This window comes from Ictidomys tridecemlineatus, unplaced genomic scaffold (genome assembly GCF_052094955.1).
Source record: "Ictidomys tridecemlineatus isolate mIctTri1 unplaced genomic scaffold, mIctTri1.hap1 Scaffold_4241, whole genome shotgun sequence".
In the NCBI taxonomy this organism is placed as follows: domain Eukaryota; kingdom Metazoa; phylum Chordata; class Mammalia; order Rodentia; family Sciuridae; genus Ictidomys; species Ictidomys tridecemlineatus.
Window position 1 is genome coordinate 3,159 of NW_027522750.1, and position 22,447 is coordinate 25,605.

Genomic DNA, 22,447 nt, shown 5'->3' on the forward strand with positions numbered 1-22,447 from the left:
GTGACGAAACTGTCTACTTCACATCCTCTTACCCACATCCCTCTCGCAGAGCCCTCTTCCACATTGAGCCTCAATTGATTCCCATACTGATTTGTTACAACTGATGACATGTGCATGCTGTGCCTCAGTTTCCCCAGCTCTCTCACAGAGCAGTAGTCAACTTCTCTGCAGTAGTCAACTTTCTCTGAGGGGAAAGGGAGGTTTTAGGCTGAGGGTCTTCTAGCATCCTGGTAGGAGGTAGCTGGATCCAGACACGTGTGTGCTCGGGCAAATGAACAACTGGGCATTCCTTCATAGTCATATTATTTTAATATTAGTTTAACATTCTCCTAGTGGAGATAGAAAGAAACAGATTTTCTTCTGAGAAAAAAGATGTCATATCTCCTTCTTTTTGTTCCAATTAAGAGATTAGCTGCATTTCATTTACTAAATTAGAGAACTTCTTGGGAGGCATGGTAAAAAATAACAAAAAATCATGAAATCTAAATAATAAAATGCCTCTGCTCTTCCTGGTCAGAACAGCAACTGCCTGGGCATCGATCCATCTCTCACACTGCCAAGCCATCCAACAGGATAGGTCAGTGCCTGTGGGCTTCCAAGTTTGCATCTGAGCCATCTCTCTGCTGTCAAGAGTGGGCTCCAATCACCCATTATGTGTGGAACCACATGAGAGGCTTGAGCAAAAATGTTGCAAAAGTGATGTCAGAACAAGGCAAGGCCTCAGAGGTTCACATCCAGGCAGCCAGCTGCCCAAGTGGCCCTCCTGTCAATCCAGCTCTGGTTCTGGCCAGGAAGCTAGGACATCAGGCTGTGGGTAAGTGGCCCAGTTAACTAGAGGCCACCTTTCTTGTCATATCTTCATTTCCTATGACCACCCATCTTAGGGACTGTACCACTTGCTCCCTTGAGGTGAGTCTTGTCCTTCTGTATTGCCCTCTCCATCATCCCAGTGAATCAGCTTGGCCTGGTAGAAATCTAGAGTCCAGCAGGCCAGGGTTAAAAAATCCGAGCCTAATGCCATGGCTTGTGTAACCTACATCAGTTTCCTCTTTGTCACACAAGGACAGTGACACCTGATTGTTTCCCCATGTTGTACAGATTTAGTGAAATCATGTGTGTGTAAAGTATTTAGCAGTGCCTGGTCCAGTACTCAGTAAGGATGGTGAACTTGGGAACAATTAAGAAGGTGCTTTTGACATGGCAGGTGCTCAGTGAGTATTAACTGGTTCAACTGGAATGCAGTGCAGAAGCACAGCACCTGTGCTGTCTCCTCAGTTCTGTCTCATTTTGACTAAATGAACAGCATTTGTTCATTCACAACATACAGCTCACTGTGTACCACATCTTGCACTAAGTGCCAGGAAATCAGAAACAAGTACATCATTAAGGTAGAATCCCACCCTAGAGAATCACACCCTGGGGAGCCCAGCAAGGAACACCCCTGAGTTGTGTCCCTCTCTGCAGGAGATCATCACCTCCATCCTGCTAAGTGGGTGGATTTGGCCCAACATCCAGCTGGCTGAGTGCTATGGACTGAGGCTAAAGCACATGAAGTCAGATGAGATCCACTTGCTGCATCCCCAGATGAAGGTGGGTGCGGTGCAGGACAAGTATGAATGTCTACACATGGAGGCTGAGTGGAGGTAGGAATGTTGGGTGGGGAGGACCTCTCTGGCCTCATCCTTTCAGCATCTGGAGGTCACCAACTTCTCTTTGAGGGTGCTGAATGGCCAAGAAGGAAGTCAGGGGGCTTTTTGGGGGGCTGATTAAAAACCTGGCTCATTGTGAATGCAGCTTTCTCCAGGGCTGAGGAGCTGTGGGTCCTGCTCAGTGTGATCACAGTTGTGAGAGTGCCCACCAACAAAACCCTATTCTTTGTTGCTCTTCAGAGAGAACTGAGTATTCCGTTTTTGAAAGTAGAAAACAAAGATAACTTCTTTGGATTGCCCCTAGGTGATTAGTTTTCTAGAAAAGAGGAAAAAATAGAAAAAAGTTACTCATTTTTGCTAAGTTGGTTCATAGAATGCCAACACAGAATGTTCCACCACTCCCCCAGTCACAAGAAACAGGGATGCTGAAGTACTACCTGATGGTGAGGTGAACTTTCCTTTCTGGTAAGATAATTGGCTAGGAATTTGTGTCTGGGGGGTCTGCCAGGGCCACCAAGGGATGTCCTATTTGTAGGGCGTGCGAGGACATTCTGATAACTTTGGCCACGATTTACCCCTTCCTCTCAGGGTTATTTTGACAGATGTTTAGATAAATAGTCTAAATGGAAGACAGCTTTTAATGAGTACTAACTAGTATTAAGCCCTTGTATGAACTGACTCTTTTAATCATTTGGGGAACTTTTTATGGGCAGTCTAGTTACCATTCCCATTTCTTCGATGAAAAACAAATGAAGACTCAGAGAGTAAGAGGATCTGGTACAAATTCAACTAATTCCTTTGTGAGCCCAAGGTCTTAATTTCTTTGCCATTCTGCCTGCTCATCTTCCTGTATCATGTGTCCTTAGCTATTTGACCACAGTGCTGAATGCCTGGCCAACTTCATGGATAAGCTCCAAATTAAAGACAAGAAGCTCCCATTGGGCTTTACCTTCTCATTCACCTGCCACCAGAGTAAACTAGATGAAGTAAGATGGGTTCTTCAGAAGACTTGCTGCATTGCTTCGCTTCTGGAGCTGGGAGGACTGGGAAGAACGCCGTGGTGGCCATCTGTTGCTGTGGTGTCGGCAGTAGCACTGAGGGATTTTATAGCTAAGGATTCAGTATTTAGAGTTCTGGGCTCCAGGTGACTGTGCGTGTGTGGAGGTGTTGAGGGGTGAAAAAGTATCGGGGAGGTGGGTGCTCTTTGTTACTCTGCATTTCACACCTATTGCACAGTGTCCCAATCCCACCCAGGGCGACAGGAATGAAAAGCTAGGAACTCTTTTGATCCTGAGTGTTTTGATGAAAGGTCTTGGAAGAAGGTTGCTTCATGAGTTAATGATTCAAGGATATACATATCTTATTTTGGCAAGTCTAAAGTTTGCTCCTTCTATTTCTTAGAGGTAGTAAATCCTGAAGGAATCACTCATTTGATCTTTCCTGAACCTGGGAGGATCCTGAGTTTCTTTTTCCTCCGCTAGTCAGGAGACAGTCTACAAATTCAATCATGACTTTAGCTGGGCATCAGAGAGCTCTACTAATGATGCCTGCCAAAATGTGGCCTGTGTTTAAATTGTAGAAAATCAATATTCATTCCTTAGTTTTTTTGTAGTAGAGTTTCCTGGTCTCATGGACCAAGGGCTTCAAGTCCAGTGGTGTGAAAGGCAAAACGTGGTGGCTCTGATCTGGAAGGCCATCCAGCAGAGAGGGGTGAGTGTGGATTGGTGGGACCTCAGGTGTGCAGGCCCTTTGGGATTCACCCTGAAGTCTGTGCTCAAACTCAGCCTGAGAAGCTTTTGTAGAGCTTAAGGGGAGGTATTCTTCTTCTCTGCTATTACACAGTAATTTTATATATGATCAGATGCCTTTGGGGTTTTGAGATTAACATGGTGGAAAGTAATCTTAGTCTTGGTGCAAGAAAAAACCTTCAGTCCTGAAGAAGACTTCATATCATTTCAAGTAAGGAAGTTGGCATAATGGTGACATGACAGTACAATGGGGCCGAGAGTGGACAAGATAAAGTTCTGTCATAGGAGTGGGAGGGAGAGAGAGAAAAAGAAAAAGGGAGAGAGAAGGAAGAAGAGGGGAGGTGAGAGGGAGAAGAAAGAGAAGTAGAAGAAGCCAACAAGATTGACTTTTCTTAGTGCAGTAATGGCTACAAACTAGACCACAGGGCTGGTGTCAGGAAAATGGTTCTCCACAATGAGAACAAGCAGGGTGGGAGTGAGTTGCCCGATGTTCACCTGGGTGTGGATCTAGCTTTCCAGCTTGCACCTTCCTTGGCTCTGAGTTGGGTTAGTAAGCCTGTTGCACTTGAGCTGTGTGTCTTGCTGCTCTTTTTCCATCTTCACATCCTGTATCCATCCCTTATGTGATGGTGAAGGTCATAACCCTCCATTTCATTCATACAGGACTTTGATATTGACATTGTGGCTGTGGTGAATGACATGGTTGGGATCATGATGACTTGTGGTTATGATGACCAGACTGTGAGATTGGTCTCATTGTGGGTGAGTGAGCTCTGGGTATGAGAGCCGGATGTGCAGTTGGGGGAGTGGGCTGAAAAGAAGGGAGTGACCTGTAGACTGGGTTATATTTGAAGATAACAATGTAGTGTCTTTGGAGGGCCAAGCCAAGGCTTGTGGAGCTGGGGGTAGTAGAGTTCTGGATCATATATTGGGTAGTCCAGGAGTCTGCAGGAAGGGATCCTAATATGGAGCAGCCTTGGACAGTAGCGTGATAGGAAGATGGGGGCAGGGGAGGGATGCATAGGGAGGTGCTTGAGCAGTTCTTTGCTTTGGTCAGGCACTGGCAGCAATGCCTGCTACATGGAGGAAATGTGCCACATCGACATTGTGGAGGGCGACGAGGGGCGTATGTGTATCAACATGGAGTGGGGGGCCTTTGGGGACGATGGCGTGCTCAATGACATCTGCACGGAGTTTGACCGAGAGATGGACATGGGCTCACTGAACCCTGGGAAGCAACTGTGAGTGGGCCTTTGGGGGGAGGGGTTGGGGGTGTGTGTTGGGAACTGAGGTTGGGGCTGCTCAGGGACAGGGCATTTGTTTTCAGGTCATCTCTATAGTCTTACTTTGTCCCCCAAAGTTTGCCAAGGTACCCACCAATTATGGGAACATTTGGGAATATAAATTGCTGAGAGGGCTCTAAAACCAGCGTGAGTGATAAACCCAATCATCCTTCAACACATTCACTTTGGAAGGCCATATCCTAGTTCTTAAAAGCCCCTTAGTAGCTCTCAACCACTGCACCCCACAAAGGACCAGGCTATATCATATCGCTGCTCACTGCCAACCCACAGAGTCCCAGGGCCTCCTGCTTCAGTTGCAGACTGATGAAGGCTTATGGAAAGGCTGGCTTCTCAGAAGCCTTTTTGGGCTCCACCCCTGGTCTGTGGCCCAACCATAATCTCGAAGTAGATCGGATAAAAGGCCCCAGCATTTTGTGACCTGAATCTTCTACACTCCAGCCAGGTCAGAGTTGGTTTTATGTTATTTTCGACTCTTACACAACCTTATTTCATTCTCACGTTTGCCAAATGTCTCTGAAGATGTTGAGACTGGATTGCTACAAGCACTAAACATAGTTACAAAACATTTTGAGCAATGCAGCATCTCTATGGTCTTCTTGGTGTTGGGACTGTTTTGGGAAGTCTTTTCGCACAGATCTCTATTTAGAAAGGAAAACTAGCCCTATATACCAGGTCAGTGGTGGGCAGCCTTTTGCTTTACTGGGGAGTCCTTTCTTCCTCAAAGCTTGGTTTCATTAAGTCATAAGCTTTTTTTTTTTTTTTTTTTTTTTTTTTTTTTTTTTTTTTTTTTTTTACGTGTTGAAATGTGAGTCCATTTACCTGAACTTAGGAACATACCGGTTGTGTCTGCCATAGGTGGCCAGAGGTTTATGAGCTGAGAAGTCACTCACTCAATGCCTGCCTCCATTAATGAGACATGCCCATGTCATTCCAAAGAGCCCTGTACCCTTTGAAGTATCAAAAGACAAAATTCCCCACCAGATCTTGACAGCATATTCCTGGTTTATCCATTAAAAAAAAAAAGATTGGGAAGTCATCTTTCAAATTGTCAGCTGAGGTAGCCCCAAAATCATGAGCGATGACATCACACTGTAGAGACCCGCTTGCCCTGGGGGTGTTTCCCTTAGCTTCTATACAACCAGCTTCACATGTGAAGATGTGGAATCCTCACTGTTGAAGCCAGGTTACTCCCAAGGCAGGTGCCCATGTTGGTGCTTTGACATTTTCAATGTGCCTTGTGCTCGGAACAAATGCTGCCACCTGTCCCTTAGCTCCAATGCTTTCCGACTTGGCCTAAGTTGTCTCTTTGTAGGTAATGTCCAAGTCCCTTCCACACCCCTGCTCTGGGCCTCCTTGTCACTGAAGCCAGTCCTAGACAGTACCAGTAGCCCTAGGAGCCTCCTCTCTCTAAGACCCAGAGGCTTTCTGAGAGACCAATGGGTCTTCTTTGCCCAAAAGAGATTGAGTTTCCTCTGCCACATAGTCGTCACTGGAAAGACTACTAAAGAAAACAGTGTCACCTAGTGCTGCAAAATTAAATTACCAAACTGCCTCAGGTTGGGAGCTGATCTCTGCCTTTCTAAAACATGTTTCTTCTATCACCAGCCTGCTCCGAAACTTCCATTGTGTTTACCCCCAGACTCTTTGAGAGCTGTTCTAATTTGGTTTTGTAATCTTGCCTCTCTATCTTCCTGCCCCAACTTGTCTCCCCACCCCACCATTTTCTCAGGAATCCACAAATTGCCTTAAAGAGGCTTGTGCCTATGTTTAATCAGGTTGAATTTTTTTTCCTCTTGAAAAAAAATATTGGGTCTCTACGTGAGATTCTATTTCAAAGAAGCTTTTATTTTTGAGAGAAGAAATTTTAAAAAACATTCTCCTACACAAAATTAAATTACCTAAAATTCAGTCTGTCCAGAATGTTCTATACACTTGGTTGTTTCATCTGTTTAAATCCTGTTTTTTCCCATTGTTCAAGACTCACCAGCCTGAGGGTCAGTCCTAATCCCGCAGTTCCTGCAGCCCCCCAGCTGTCAGGTTGACACACACCTGAAAAAGTTAATCCTTAATCATACTGTCCTCTAAAGCATGCTGAATCTCACATATTTGTGTCTTGCCTCCCTAGGAAAGTTGTGCATTCATGGACGGTGGGGGGGTATTATTGCTTTGGTCTGTATTTCCCTGCAGGTTTGAGAAGATGATCAGTGGGATGTACATGGGGGAGCTGGTAAGGCTCATCCTGGTGAAGATGGCCAAGGAAGAGCTGCTGTTCCAGGGGAAGCTCAGCCCAGAACTGCTCACCACAGGCAGCTTTGAAACCAAAGATGTCTCAGATATTGAAGAGTAAGTTTCTGGTCCCAATGCCTCTCCCCATAACCGAGTGTCTGGTTATGGGGAGAGGCATTTGGAGAACATGGATGAGGCATTGGCTTTTGACTCTTTGAGCAGGAGGTCCACATGATTGCCTTTTTTTTGGGGGGGGTGATACTGGGGATTGAACTCAGGGGTGCTTAACCACTGAGCCACATCCCTAGTTCTTTTTAAAATATTTTGTTTAGAGATAAGGTCTCGCTGAGTTGCTTAGAGCCTCACTAAGTTGCTCAGGCTGGGTTTGAAATCATGATCCTTCTGCCTCAGGCTCTCAAGCTGCTGGGATTATAGGCATTTTCCATGTCACCTGGCCACAATAGGGTCTTGAAGGTTACCCATGGTGGGTCTGTGAATTCACTCTACTTACTTGTCTGTGCTCCTGTGGATTTTGAGGGTGATGCTAATGAAGTGACTCAGGGTTCTAGAAACAGTTGGCCTGCGCATGCAGGGACTTGGGCTGTTGCCCTGGGTTAAATCCTGGAGGCATTAATGGGGGCACCTTAACACTTGTTTGCATCTATCTCCTTGTTCTTCTCCTGAATTTCTGACATGTCTTTTCTTATCAGCAGTTCTCAAAAGGGACTACCCTGAGCCCTACTTCAAAACAGAAAAATAGGTGCTTGGATGCCCACAGATATATTTACCCACTCTTAGTCCAGCCCGGGGGTGGGAGTGAGGATGGCCCATAGTATCCTGATAGCTGGGGCTAGTTTTCCATTATTGCTATTTCCTCATGTGAATAGAGGGGGTCCTATTAGTTGAGGAACCAGGTAGAGAGAGGAGGTGATTTCAGTGCCAAAAGGAGCAGTGAAAGCATTCCAAGGACTTTGTTCTGAGTGGAACCTTTAAACAGTGGCTAAACTTGCTACACCCCAAGGGGATGATAGTACTCAATATAGTGAGGCATTTGGCTCCCCTGAGAAGGGCACTTATGGTGTCAAATCACCTACCTTTTCCCACCATCTTCAGACACAGACAAACTCTGGCTGCTTTAGAGAGAACAGATGGGCAGCACAGCTGGCACATGTTTAGAGGTGACTGTTTATAGAGGCAGAGATTCTGTCTGTTTACCCTAAGACAAGTAAATGGCAAATGAAAAGAGTGCAGAAGGTCCATGAACCAGGTCTTATCTTCATATTAGCACACAGAAAAGAAATACTGGTTTTACTTACTGGGGGGAAAATGAGCCAGGTTAGCACTGTATGTGAGTGTGTGTGAGTGAGTGAGAGAGAGAGAGAGAGAGAGAGAGAGAGAGAGAGAGAGAGAGAGAGAGAGAGAGAGTGTATGTGATGTCTGGGAAAGATACCTCAAGGTGACGATGTTGCATTGTATTCCCTCCTTGTTGTCCCCACCCTGCTCACAAACAGGTAGCAAGGTCATAAGAGAAATTGTGTCCTCACTGATAGATGGGGTTTGCTGGAGCTGATGGGCTTCCTTGCCAACCCACACCCTCCTCCTGTTGGCCACAGTGGGTAAGACAAGTGCACACACACTATCTTTCTCATTCCCAGCGATAAGGATGGCATCCGGAAGGCCTACCAGGTGATGGTGTGGCTGGGTCTGAATCCATTGCAGGAGGACTGTGTGGCCACTCAAGGGATCTGCCAGATTGTGTCCACACGCTCAACCAACCTGTGTGCAGCCACCCTGGCTGCTGTGCTGCAGCATATCAAGGAGAGCAAGGGTGAGGATAGGGTGCGCTCCACCTTTGGGATTGATGGCTCCGTCTACAAGAAACACCTTCAGTGAGTCAGCATGTTGGGCCCAGGAGTGAAGGAGGTCCCAGAGTACCTGGGACCTGGTGACTCCATCGGGCAGCTCTGTTTTTCATCCCAAGGTGTCGGGGGTCTTTGTAGAATTATAGTTCCCAATGGAGCAAGTGGCTACTGGAGGATATCATTCCTGGTGTGGGTGGAGGTGATTTCTGAAGGCTGATGATGACTCAGAGCTCCCCTGCATGCTGGGTACTCTTCTTGGCCACCCTCTTCTTTATAAGACAGAGTTTCATTCTTTACTCTTATGATTCTTGGTGGTTCTTATATGTGCTATGTATTCTGCCAGGGACCACCTCAGTCCTGGGGGTTACCAGCCTCTGATTTGGGTATTGAATTGATGCCATGCTGCATGTTTTGATCCCTTGGGTTATATATATCCAGATATTCAAGTTTCAGTTGGGACCTGGAAGATGCCTCTTGTTGCACTCATTTAATTTCTCCTAACATGAGTGCCAGGTCAATATGGCATCATTAACTGAGCTGGTCACTGTGGAAGGTCTCAGCTCTGAGGTCCCCTAATCTCCTAGCTCAGTGCCTCCCAAACTTTAGTTAATGTGCACATGAATCACATGGGGATCTTAAGAGGCAGATTCTGAGTCAGAAGGTCTGAGGTGAGCCTGAGATCCTGAATCTCACAGCCTCCAATGAGGCAGTTGGCTCATGGACCACACTTGGAGTACCAGAGCGATACCTCAAAGCAGTCAGCACCTGGAGAGTTTCTTGCCAAACATAACATGTTATCTTTAGCTGTTCAGATACCTTGAGATGGTTGGAAGAAATTGGCAAAAGAGAGGTGAGAGTGCAGAAGAAGTTACATCTTCAAATAAAATGAGTTATGGAACATGAAAAATGGGTAATGTTAGAGCCACCTGATTCTATTAGACTGCAGAGGCTGATTGCAATCTCCTGGGCAGAGGAGATTTTTTGTGACTGCACATAGGGAACAGTGTTTTGCAAGAAGTGTCCTTTCCTTTCAGTGGGGGATAAACCCCACCAGGGCGGTCATCTGAGGTTTTATACAGGGATTCCTAACATGGGAAAATGTGGAGGGAGAAGGCTGAGGGCAGCCTCTGCTCTTGCAGGCCCAACTTTTGGGCTGAAGCAGTGAGCCATTGTGCAACCATTTATACCACTGACCTTAACTGTGGACACCTGTCTCTTATCTCACCTGGGCGGCTACAGTTTTGCCAAGCGTCTTCACAAGGCTGTAAGTCGGCTGTTGCCTGACTGTGTCATTCACTTCCTCGGCTCTGAGGGTGGCAGCAGCAAAGGGGCAGCCATGGTGACTGCGATGGCTTACCGACTGGCTGATCAACAAAGAGCCCACCAGAAGACCCTGGAGCCTCTAAAACTGAGCCATGAGCAGTTGCTGGAGGTCAAGAGGAGGATGGAGCTTCAAATGGAGCGAGGTATGAACAAGGAGACACACTCCATCTCCCCTGTGAAGATGCTGCCCACCTACGTGTGTGATACCCCCGATGGCATAGGTATGCAGCAGAGATGCTCTCCTGGCAGGCCTTTGTCCTAGCATCGATGATTGGGGAGGTCCGTTAGCATTAGACTTGGACATTTGAACTGCCACCTGTTTTTGAAGCTATATTACTATAATACTAGAGTCAACCAGACATACCTCAGCTAAAATCAAACAGTACTTACTGGTACCTACTATGTATCAACACACTTAATGCCTATTAATTTATTTAACATTTGTTAGCTATTAAAGATTAGTAGTTACTTTTGTGTATTAACCAACTGCTGTATGTGGCAAAAAACAGAGGCCTGAGAAGTTAAGAAACTTGCCCAAGTTCACGCTACTAGCAAAAGTCAGAGCTGGGATTCAAATCCAGGAATTTAGGTACCAGAGCCACTGCTCACAACCATTACTTGGTCTGGTTCAAGGGTCAGTATACTGTACTACCTGCTTTTACTAATAAAGATTTATCAGCACACAGCTATGCCCATTGGTCTGTACAGCATTCATGACTGATTTGCACTACCCTGGAAGAGTTGAGTTTATCACTATAAACCCTCTTGTAGGTCTTGTAACCTAATAAATCAAGGTCTTTTCCCAAATCAGAGAAAATGATTGCTGAGCAGGCCAATGTAGCAGTTAGTATAGGTTCCAGAGACTAGGGTTTGATCCTTCTCCCTTTTTCTAATGATGTGATTCTACATAAGTAATGTTGTCCATCTCAGCCAGATTTTGATCATCCATAAGAAAGGAATGAACTGTATCCCTTAGGATGGCCTAAGTGTTGGATGGGGACTGTGTGTGAGGCTTGTGGCACACTGAAATTGCCTAATGGTGGAAGTTTTTCTCATTTTAAAAGATTTTCCTTCTAATTCTTTTAAAGAATTACACTCTCTTTTTCCTTCTCTAGTCTGGAATCTAACCTAAGGTGGTATTTGATTTGGCACAAATAGCATATTTAGATAGTTTTAAATGTACTCTATCAGCATCCCCAGAGCTCTGCAGTGCTCACTTTGACTTCTGGGCCCCCAGCATGTGGACTCATTTGAAAGTCACTAAGGAGCCAGCAGAGATCTCATCCTGGGGTATCTTTTTTTCTTCATCATTAAATAGAGCTCACACTCCATCACCCCCTGAGGCTGCCGAAGCTGTAGAGTGGGCCCTGTCAGGGGAAGGTACATAAACTGTCACTCTTTGTCACCCCAGCTCATTACCTCCTTGGATTTGTTTTCCAGAGAAAGGGGACTTCTTGGCCTTGGACCTTGTAGGAACCAATTTCCAGGTCCTGCTAGTGCATGTGTGAAATGGGAAGCAGTGAGGAGTAGAGATGCACAACAAGATCTAATCCATCCCACGGGAGGTCATGCATGGCACAGGCGAGGAGATGAGCAGCATGGAGCCTCCAGGAGGGCCCAGGAAGCTTCTTGCTTTCAATGACAGCTCTTTCCTTGTTCACCCATGGACCTGGAGAAGGTTGGTGCGCCCCAGGCCCAGGCTGCTCTCTGGGTTTGGGCCTGAGCTTTCATTTCTTCTGGATAGAAACCTTGAGCTCCTACTGAGGTCTTGTTGGGGGTAGCCCATCTAGGCCAGGGCCTCTTTCTTAGTGCTCCAACTTCTCCCCACAGCTCTTTGACCACATCATCCAATGCATCACTAACTTTCTGGAGCACATGGGCATGAAGGGTGTGTCTCTGCCTCTGGGTTTCAACTTCTCTTTCCCCTGCCAGCAGAACAGCTTGGATGAGGTAACAGTGCCTTCCCACAGGGCTCTCCTATGGGCTTTATTGACCTTAATGAGTGAAAGAAGGGCACTAGTGACCCTTGGGGAGTAAGGGCCCATTGATAAGAATAAGTTGGTTGAGGCTGGTGAAGGTTAAATGGGTTAGTTAGGATCCAACTTTCTTTGGAAGAATGATGATGGTGATGCTAAAACAAAACATGAAACTCACATATTTTAAGCACTTATTTGTATGCCACATTATACATTTAGCTTCCCATGTGCATTATCTCATTCAATCCTCACAGCAACCATCTATGTTAAGTGTTCATATGCCTAATTTTCAATAAAGAAGATAAGGTCTACTTAGGTACTTGGTGCCTTGCTCCAGGTCATCTAGCTTGGGAGTAGCCAAGCCACTATTTGAATTCTGTTTTTCTGATGTCTTGAGCCCATGAGCTCAAATTCTCTCTCCTGCTCCTGAGGCTTTACAGGCTCAGGCATTTTTATTTTGTCTCCTGTAAATGTGGATGCTCTGGTCTTTCTAGACTCACTTTTGCCTCTCATTCCTGTTCAACTTGCCTTGGATGAATGAAAGAGGAATTGAAGATCTGGTGTTCCCAGATGTTCTGGATAAGAGTACATAAAGAGATGGAGGACAGCTGAGTAGGCAATGCTGGGATCTGGGCTGATGGCTTCGATATTAGAGTATTTTTATTTGAACAGTGGTTCCTCTCTGACATAGCCAGTCATGTAGAAACTTGCATGCATGCTGCAGGGTTATGGTGCTGTGGATGCAGTTTCCAGGTGCAAAAGGCATGGTTCCTGCCTTAGATGCTTCCAAACTGGGCTGTTGAAGCAAGCTCAGGAAAGTAAGAGCTGCTGTTTGGACCATGGCAATGGGATACTACAGCTCTGAAGACGCAGTGAGGTGATAATCTGAGTGCAGTCCTGGAGGAGGTGAGGAGTACTTGGAGCAAATTAGAAGAATGACTTGATGGGGAGAGGTTTTATTTATTTATTCTTAAATTTTTGAGAATTATAATATCTATATTATATAGAAAAGAAGAAAAAATGATTAATAGAAAAGTAAAAATAACATTCCAACAAGGTCCTTCCAGACTTTTCTACAAATTTTTATTTTATTTTATTTTAAACAGACACTATCTTTTCATACCATGTATTTATATATTTTATTGGGTATGATAACTGTTTTTATCTGAATAGAAGTAGTTTATCTGAATAGAACAGTCATCCTGCTGGATCTTAATCTGTATGTTCCAATTTTCTGTAAAGAGCACATGTTATGTCTAGGATCATAAAAATGAACAGCAAACAAAGGGAAAGACGATTCTATCTGTTAGCTGTTGAGGTCATCCTGATGATGAGGTATTAGCAGGTGCTCAGGAGGCCTGAGGGCCTCTGGCTGTACTTACTCGCCACTGGCCTTGGGCAAGTCTCCCCAGCTGCTGGGGCCTGTTGGTGTCTTTTTATAAGGATTACCTGAAGTGATATTACTTGGACATTCTATAAATTTTAACGCGTCAAACTTTTGCCAGAGATATGAAGCTAATGTGCAGATGAGAGAGATGGGTGGAGGTGAGCACACCCTTGTCTGGATGTGAGTGTGTAAACCAAGGCTCCACAGGAATGCGCTTTGTTCTTCTGAGTCTCTTGGGATCTGTTCATGGTGTGACACATCCAGGTGGATGAGATGCCAAGGTGATGGGCATGAACCACCAAGCAAGGCCTGGGGACACCATGCAAGTGGGAGGTAGTGAGCACACAGTCCACTGATGGGTCCAGCCTCTTGGGAAATGGATCTGGGACTGCTGACACTGGTTCCTGGTGTTTGGCAGCACAGAGGGCTCCAGTGAACAAAGATTTCTCCCACGTGCAAAGCCACCGGGCATTTACTTCCAGATGGCCCTGTGACATGGTCAAGGGCCACATTAAAGATGGGCCCACAGAGGACTCTGAGAAGCCTTAGAGAGCTTTCTCACTAAGAAATGTGAGGCCTAGACACTTCCCCAGCTGTGTCCAGGTACTCGTTCACTGGATACGGAAGTATGAAAAATTAAGAGATGTACTGACCCTTCTGATTTAAGTGAAGGACAGGTACAGGGCAAAACTGCTTTGCCCAGTAAAGGAAACATGTATTGGGACATTTGCACAGTGCTTATGAGCCATTAATTGGAGTCAGCAGGTCTGGAGGTGAGTCCTGCTTTTAGCTTCAAACTAGGCCTAGGCAAGTCACCTGGGTGCCTGGGTTACCTGTAAAAGGTGGGTGTGATCATAATAAATGTTCTCCAAAGATGGCTGTGGGGATTAAATGGTGTAGCATATATCATGCACCAGCATTGGTGTACAGAAAGTACTCAGTAAATCCAAGCAGCAACCTTAGGAACAACCTTAGATTGAGGATCACTGGTAGGTGAGATGGCTAGTTACTCCAGGGAATCTGTCTAGTTTAAAAGATTGAGAGCCCAGAAATGACCCAGCAGCCCTTCTCTGAGGTCTTCTCTGTGCTTTTTAGAGTATCCTCCTTAAGTGGACCAAAGGCTTCAAGGCATCTGGATGCGAGGGTGAGGACATGGTCACCCTGCTGAAGGAAGTGATCCACAGGCGAGAGGTAAAGGAGACCCCATGCATTGATTCCTTGATGCTTGAAGTGATCTGTGAGGGCCAACATTGAGTGCAGTTGCTTTGGCTGGCAGGAAAATTGATGTAATCACTCAGCTCAGCAATGGTTGAGTGTCCACTGTGCATAAAGCTCTGTTCTGGGTGTGGGGATTCAGGAATGACAGCAAAACAAAACAAAACAAAACAAAAAAGAACGTTTGTTCTCAAACATAAACCCATAATCCAATGGCAACTGTTATTAAGGGCTAAGATAAATGAAGTTGGACAAGGAGAGCAGATAAAGTGAGCAGGGAAGTAGCAATCTTAATAGCAGCACAATAAGGAAGTCTTCATGCAAGCCTTGAGCGAGCCTAGTATGAAATAAGGGAGTGAGCCACAGCATTTGAGATGTATTTTATATACATGTAAGTGTCCTTGCAAATGTCTGAAGGGAGAATGTTGGGGTTCACTTGTGGACTAGGCATCTGCTTCTGCCTTCTTAGGAGTTTGACCTGGATGTGGTGGCTATGGTTAATGACACAGTTGGAACTATGATGACCTGTGGCTATGAAGACCCTCACTGTGAGGTTGGCCTCATTGTTGGTAACATTATCAACCATCCTCCCCACAGGGGCGGGGGGTACAGCCTTGGATGGGTGGGAGGCTGGAGCTGAGTGAGACCTGGTGTCCCTGTGATTGGCAGGCATGGGTAGCAACGCCTGCTACATTGAGGAGATGTGAAACGTGGAGCTGGTGGATGGAGAAGAGGGGCAGATGTGCGTCAACATAGAGTGGGGGGGGCTTTAGGGCAATGGATGCCTGGACGACTTCCACACGGAATTTGACAAGGCTGTGGATGATCTTTCGCTCAACCTGGGCAAACAGAGGTAGGCACCCAACTAGGTGAGGGCCTTGTATTCCAGAACTGGACAGCAATAAGTTATCGGAGACTCCACCATAGCATTTGCAAGGAAGCTTATTATCTTGAGATGACAATGGGTTTCTTAGAAAGTTCTGAGTTAGTAAACATGAGGAAGCTGCTTCCACCTCGAGGCTCGGGAAAGCGGAGGTGGGGGTGGGATCAAAACCTAGGGCTGAGTCTGTGAGGGAAAAATGATGAGTGGACCACTGCTGCTGCAAGGGTAAAACAGCATTGCTGGGGCACCCACACAGGAGCAAATCCTTTCTTCCTCCCCCAGCCATCCAGCGTCAAGCACCCTCTCTTGCCAGAACTGCTCAAGGGCCAGCATCACAAAGCTCCATGAGTGGTGGTGGTGATGGTGGTCGGGTGAGGGGAGGGTGTGAGCAGACAGCACATGCTCAGTTTTGCTGAAGGTGGAGGATCAGTGTGAGAGGACACTAGGAATCCTGCTCAAGTGAATTAAGTGGCATTCCTTTCCTGCCATGCTGTCCTCCACTTTCCGTTCTGTCTCAACACATCACACCACCTTCCTATTTAACCTCCATGAATTACAAGTTTGAGAAGTTGATCAGTGGCATGTACTTGGGCGAGATTGTCCGTAACATCCTTATCGATTTCACCAAGCGTGGGCTGCTCTTCCGCGGCCGCATCTCAGAGCAGCTCAAGACAAGGGGAATCTTTGAAACAAAGTTCTTGTCTCAGATTGAGAGGTGAGAGTTGATTTAGGGTTTGGAGGAGGATGCGGTCATGTCCTATGTATTTCTCATGGACAGACAAGCTGAAGGATTTCACAGCTCAAGTGAGATCAGAGCAGGGCTCACACAAGTCAGTCTAGTGGCTCACACATGAAAGATGGTGCTGAGCATGACATGGGGACATGAACAGGGATATTGTTGTATATTTAGGTCAAATAGAACAAGAAAGATACCCCATTATAGGATGTAAATTAAAATGTGCAGAGGAAAATAATGTGATGAAGCATCCATGCTTGGCTTGGGGATTCTCCTTCACTGCTGGCTGCAACAATCAGGCAATGAGGATTGATTAAAGAGGACAGGCTTCACTCTATCAAGGACTAAGTAAACATCAGGCAGGGCAGAATCATGCTATGCTGTGTCTTGTTAGACTGAAGCCTCTGTCCTCTGGTCTAATGGCAGAAAACTCTATTCCAAATTAGAATGGTGAATTTCAGAGCCCTTAAATAATTAATGCTATGGTTACTCTCAAAGCATAGACCAGGAACTGGGTAACTGACCTGAGTGGGCCCCAAGGGCATCTGCACCAGTGAATAGAGTCTGCTCAGTTGATGGTTGAGGAGATGATTCCAGGTCTCTAAAATAGTTTTCTTTATAAAATAGGGTTTATTTTCTTACTACAATTTTATGTGCATCTATTTCATAAAAAGGACACAAGCAGAATGCAGACTACCCAGTGTGGGGAATGGAAATCAAGCAGGAGTGTAATGCTAGTGAGTTAATGCTTTTCCTGAAGACCCAGGGACAGCAATGAGAGAAGGGACATAAACGTGTTCTACAGCTAGAAATGCCACATGCCAGCATGGCCACTGTCTTTATTATTTCCAAATGAGTAGACAATGAAGTTCTTTTGGTTTTGGATATGTTTTGTAGTGACAGTGTTCTACCTTCCCTGCACAAAGTAGAATGAGGACCTTCTTTTAAAATTTCCTGTCACTCTCAGGATAAAAGAGCCAACCAGAGAGGGGTCTCCAGCCCTCTCTGCTCTTGACTGACCACTCACCGTCTCCCTTCCACCCCAGAGACTGCCTGGCCCTGCTGCAAGTCCGTGCCATCCTGCACCACTTGGGCCTCGAGAGCACCTGTGACGACAGCATCATCGTCAAGGAGGTGTGCACCGTGGTGGCATGGCGGGCAGCCCAGCTCTGTCGTTCAGGCATGGCTGTCTTTGTGGACAAGATACAGGAAAACCGTGGGCTGGACACCCTCAAAGTCATAGTGGGTGTGGATGGGACCCTCTACATCCTCAGTGAGTTCCTGACCCCAGACCTTTATCGCTTTGTCTTTGTCCCCATTCCCCTTTTAACTTTATAGAAAATTATTATTAAATAGTTGTTTTTAATGTTTGTAATTTGGAGATCAGTAATCAGAACCAGAATCAAGCCTGTGTTCAGTATTGGACATGTGTTGCCCCCCACCCGGCCCTGCAATTGCACCCTCTCCCTACTCTGCTAGAAATAAGGGCTGCCCCAACTCAGTCTCTTGCTTTTTTTTCCCCGAGTCTCTATGTTACACATCTATATTGTTTAGTAAACATATACTAGAAATTGAGCATGATTTTTGAACTTGCCATGAATAGAATCACATGGCTTCTTCTGTGACTGGCTTTTCTCACACAGCATTTATGGTTTGTTTATTTATTTTGGAGATGGGGTCTTGCTATGTTGTCCAGGGTCTCAAACTGCTGGGTCTTGAGCAATACTCCTGCCTCAGCCTCCCAAGTGTGTACTATGTGGATTATTTCTAGATTTTGACTCATATTACAAACAGTGCTGCTGTGAATGTTCTAGCAAACATGCTGGAACTCAAGCAAGATTCTCCCCCTATGATCTAGGTCAGGGAATTGGCAATCAATAGCCATGATTGCTCATGTAAATCAAGTTTTATTGGAAGAGAGTGGCACTCATGTGTTTATGTGCTGTCGATGGCCGCTTTCATACTACCCATGAGGAGTAGACACAGACAGACCCTATGGCCTGTGACACTGAAAGGGATTGCTGCCTGGCCCTTTGCTGTGCCCTCAATATGGAAATATCAAGTTCCCCTTTCTTTCAACTGTATTCCTTGTTTCCCTTGTCTTCTCCTTTCTCCCTTCTTATTACCATTTTGCTTCTGTCTTCTCTCACTTGTCTATTTGTATAATTTATTTTGAAGTGAGGAAGTAGCCCATATACTCTCTTCTGAAAGCCTTTAAGCTAAAAGCTAAAGGAGTAGAGCAGTGCCCAGCCTGCACAGTACCCACGGGGTGAAGTGAGGGTGGAGAATCCTGGATTAAACTGTGACCACCTCTCCCACAAATACATTTGTGTATTTTTTTCCTAAATCAAAATGTTTATATCAACATTTTTATTTATAAACATAGTTTCAATATATTTGGACAGTATTATACACTATCTACATAGCAGCTACTTGATTTTTTTCAATTTTTATTTTAATTTATACAGGACAGTAGAATGCAATTTGATACATCACACATAGTTGGAGCATAATTTTTCATCCTTCTGGATGCACATGAGGTAGAATCCCACTGGTTTTATAGTTATATATGTACATAGAGTAGTAATGTCTGATTCATTCTACTATTCTTTCTGTCCCCATAACCAACCCCCTTATTGTGAATTAGCATGCACATATCAGAAAAATCACCAGCCTTTGGTTTTTTGGGATTGACTTATTTTGCTTAGCTTATTCTCCAGCGCCATCCATTTACAAGCAAATACCATCATTTATCTTTAAGACTGAGTAATATTCATATATGTATATGTATTTTCTTAATATCAATCACATTTTTTTATTCATTCATCAATTGAAGGGCACCTAGGTTGGTTCCATAGTTTAGCTATTATGATATAATGAGTTGAGCTGTCACCACATTTATTTTAATGACCTAAGAGGCTCTTTGAGTCTGCACTATTAGTGAAAAGAGGGGGAGGGACCTCCAAAAATCCACGTCCCTCTCCTCAGTGATAAGTCTCATTGTAAAAATAGGAGTCTTGGCTCCAGATGAGGGTTGGGAAAGGGACTTTTATTCAGCTTTCTCTTCCTGTCAAAAAATACATGTGATAATCAACTTATAAAGAGGAAAGGGTTATTTTGGCTCACAGTTTCAGAAGTTTCAGTCCAAGACTGGTTGGCCCTGCTGCTTTGGAGCCTGTGGAAAAGTAGCACATGATGGCAGGAGTGTGTGTGGAGCCAAACTGCTCACCTTGTGACTGGAAAGTGGAAAAGAAAGAAAAAGGAAGACCAGAGTCCCGCAATTCCCTCCAAGGGCATAGCCCCAGTGACCTAAAAACCTCCCACCTCTTACATGAGGGACATTTAGATCCAAACTGTAGCAGGGATGGAAACCTAGCTCCCGACCCTGGGACTGGGCATCCTAAGCTTCACAGATGAGAGGGCATCCTGACCCTCTTGGATTGGGATGGGTTGGATGGTGACTGTCTCTTTTTCCAGTCCCATAGGAAGATGATCTGTGATCTCTGTAATGTCCTAACAGAAACCCTATACATCTGCCCCTCTTGCCTTCAGTGGCATTTTGGAGTCAGTGTAGGTCTGATGTGAAGTAATAACCCTTGGAAAATATAGAAACCACATGCACAGGATTTGGTCCTCCCCTGCAGAGGAGGTTACACACTTCTGCAAGACTCATAGGTGGCTCACAGGACTGTTGAACTTCTTTCACTGATTCATTTTAAGAGCACAGTTCACCAGAATTCCAAGGCATTTTTTCTAGAGTGAAATCTTAGCTCCCTTGAGCTAAGAGCTAAATGGGTACACTGTGATATTGAACTTGGACAGATTATTAGCATCTCCCAGGCTTAATTTTCTGGTACAAATAAATAGACCCACAGTGTAGCTGTTGTGCTCCTCCTCTTAATTACTTGTGTGTTGCCAACATTACTTCTCACCTCTGAGCACACAAATCTGTCATTATTAAAGTGCTTTGTTCTTTTGTCTTTCTCTCCCTTTTTCCAGTTTTGCCAAAGTCATGCATGAGACTGTGAAGGACCTGGCCCCTAAATGTGAAGTGTCCTTCCTGGAGTCAGAGGACGGCAGCAGGAAGGGGGCCGCGCTCATCACTGCCGTGTCCTGTCGCACCCGTGAGGCTTGTCAGCGATAGAACCCCCGAATTCGGAAGGGACTTCTCTGCTTCCCCCTATTCCCTGTTTTAAATTATAAGGAGTCATCTTTTTGTGTTAGAAACACAGTCCCCTCAGCTTTTCCTTGGCAGAGAGGACCCCGTTGGATTGGGATTTTTTTTTACATTAACTGTAAAGTTTTGTGCCCAAGTCTTGGCCTTCCTGAGATACAGAAGCCAGGACTGTTCATACTGGTCACAACCATTCCCATTGGTTCTCAAACAACTTAAAAAAATAATAATAATCCTTAGCACCCCTCCCTCCTCCTGGAATTCCACATCTCTGTGGAAAATTGCTTGACAATAACTGAGAAAGGAAAAAGATCAAGGCTAAGAGAATAATAGAGCCAATGATAAAGGAAAAATTTAAATTAGTTCCTATTGTTTTTAACAAAGTGTTGAGACCATGGGAGTATAAGTTGGTAAATTGGTCAAAGTATAAATTGGTAGAACCTGTTCAGTGGGGAAATAGGTGATATATATATGTTTTACATAATTTTCCAGAAATTTGTGCTAAGGAAATACACATTGGGAACTAAGGTTTTGACTATTATATGGTTTATAATAGCTAAAAATAAACTGTTTGGCTCACCCTGTTTCAGGGTCCAGATAGTAAAAACTTGTCTCTAGTTTTTTCAAACATTATAATTCAGTGATGTGATTAAACAGGTGATGGAAAATGGAGAAGCCAGATACTACAGAGAAGCAACCCAGAAATTATGACATCAAGAAAAGTTGCTTCTGAGGCTGTAGTTGTAGCTCAGTGGTAGAGCGCTTGCCTAGCTAGCATATGTGAGGCATTGGGTTTGATTCTCAGCACTGCATAGAAACAAATAAAAAATAAAGATCCATTGACAACTTAAAAAAAAGCTTCTTCTGGAAGATTGCAAGTTCAAAGCCAGCCTCAACAATTTAGCAAGTCCCTGAATAACTCAGTGAGACCCTGTCTCTAAATAAAATACAAAAAGGACTGCAGATATGGTTCAGTGGTTAAGCACCCCTGGATGTAATCCCTGAAACCAAAAAAAAAAAAAAAAAGGAAAAGGTGCTTCTAGCCTGCTGCCTAGATCAGAGTGCAAAAGCTGGGGTCAGGGGGAGTGAAGAGGCAGTAACTGGAACCACAAAACTGGGTGGGGAATGTAGAGTTACCAGGGTTTCTCTCCCTCCCACCTTTTAGTGTTCTGCAGTGTTTCCTGATGGCTGAACCTAGTTGGTAAAGGGACCTTGGGAAATGGGATAAAGAGCAGGGTGGTGGGATGACTTGGACCCCAGCAATTAGCAAAGTAACTGGCATGTGCCCTACATTATGATCTTTGATTAGACCATTATATGGAGTTATCAAAGAATATTATAGGCATTATAGAAGAATATTTAATAACAAAGACAATGTTCAGAGGATGCTGCTTCATGCCCCCAGTGTGTTAGAACCTGAACAGTTGCCCTCTGAGGGAGCTGCATCCTGGGATCCAATGGATTGAGAATTGAAAATGTACTTAGGCCTTGATGTTTGCACATGTAAGCTCTTATCATTCCTGGAACAATACATATAACAACTATTTATATTATATTAAGTATTTCAACTTTCCTAGACATTTACGTTCTCCTGTATGGGAAGATATGTGGAGGTTATATGCAAATACTATACCATTTTATATAATGGATTTAAGCATTCATGAATTTTAGTATCTTTGGTGAGTCCTGAAATCAATCCTCCATGATGCTCAGAAATATGACTATATTATGATCCTATTGTTGTTAAATACAATACTATATGACAGCAGGTGTAGTGGACTTCCCTGAGTCTCCCCTCTGCCTCAATGATTTGTTGTGGTAAAGGCAGGCAGCCCCCTCCTCAGCAGCTCCCCACAGGTTTCCCACCCCTCTGGGCATCTGGGAGGCTTGGCCTTATCTGCCATTCCTAGCCTGGCTACTCAGTGCAATGTTGGTACCTGCCCTTGGGTCTCTGTGGGTTCCCT

General features: G+C 44.9%; 1 pseudogene; it reads left to right on the forward strand.

The window, feature by feature from the left end:
* The first annotated feature begins 2,519 nt into the window (after window positions 1–2,519).
* Window positions 2,520–20,544, forward strand: LOC144373557 (hexokinase-2-like; annotated as a pseudogene).
* Window positions 20,545–22,447: the final 1,903 nt, after the last annotated feature.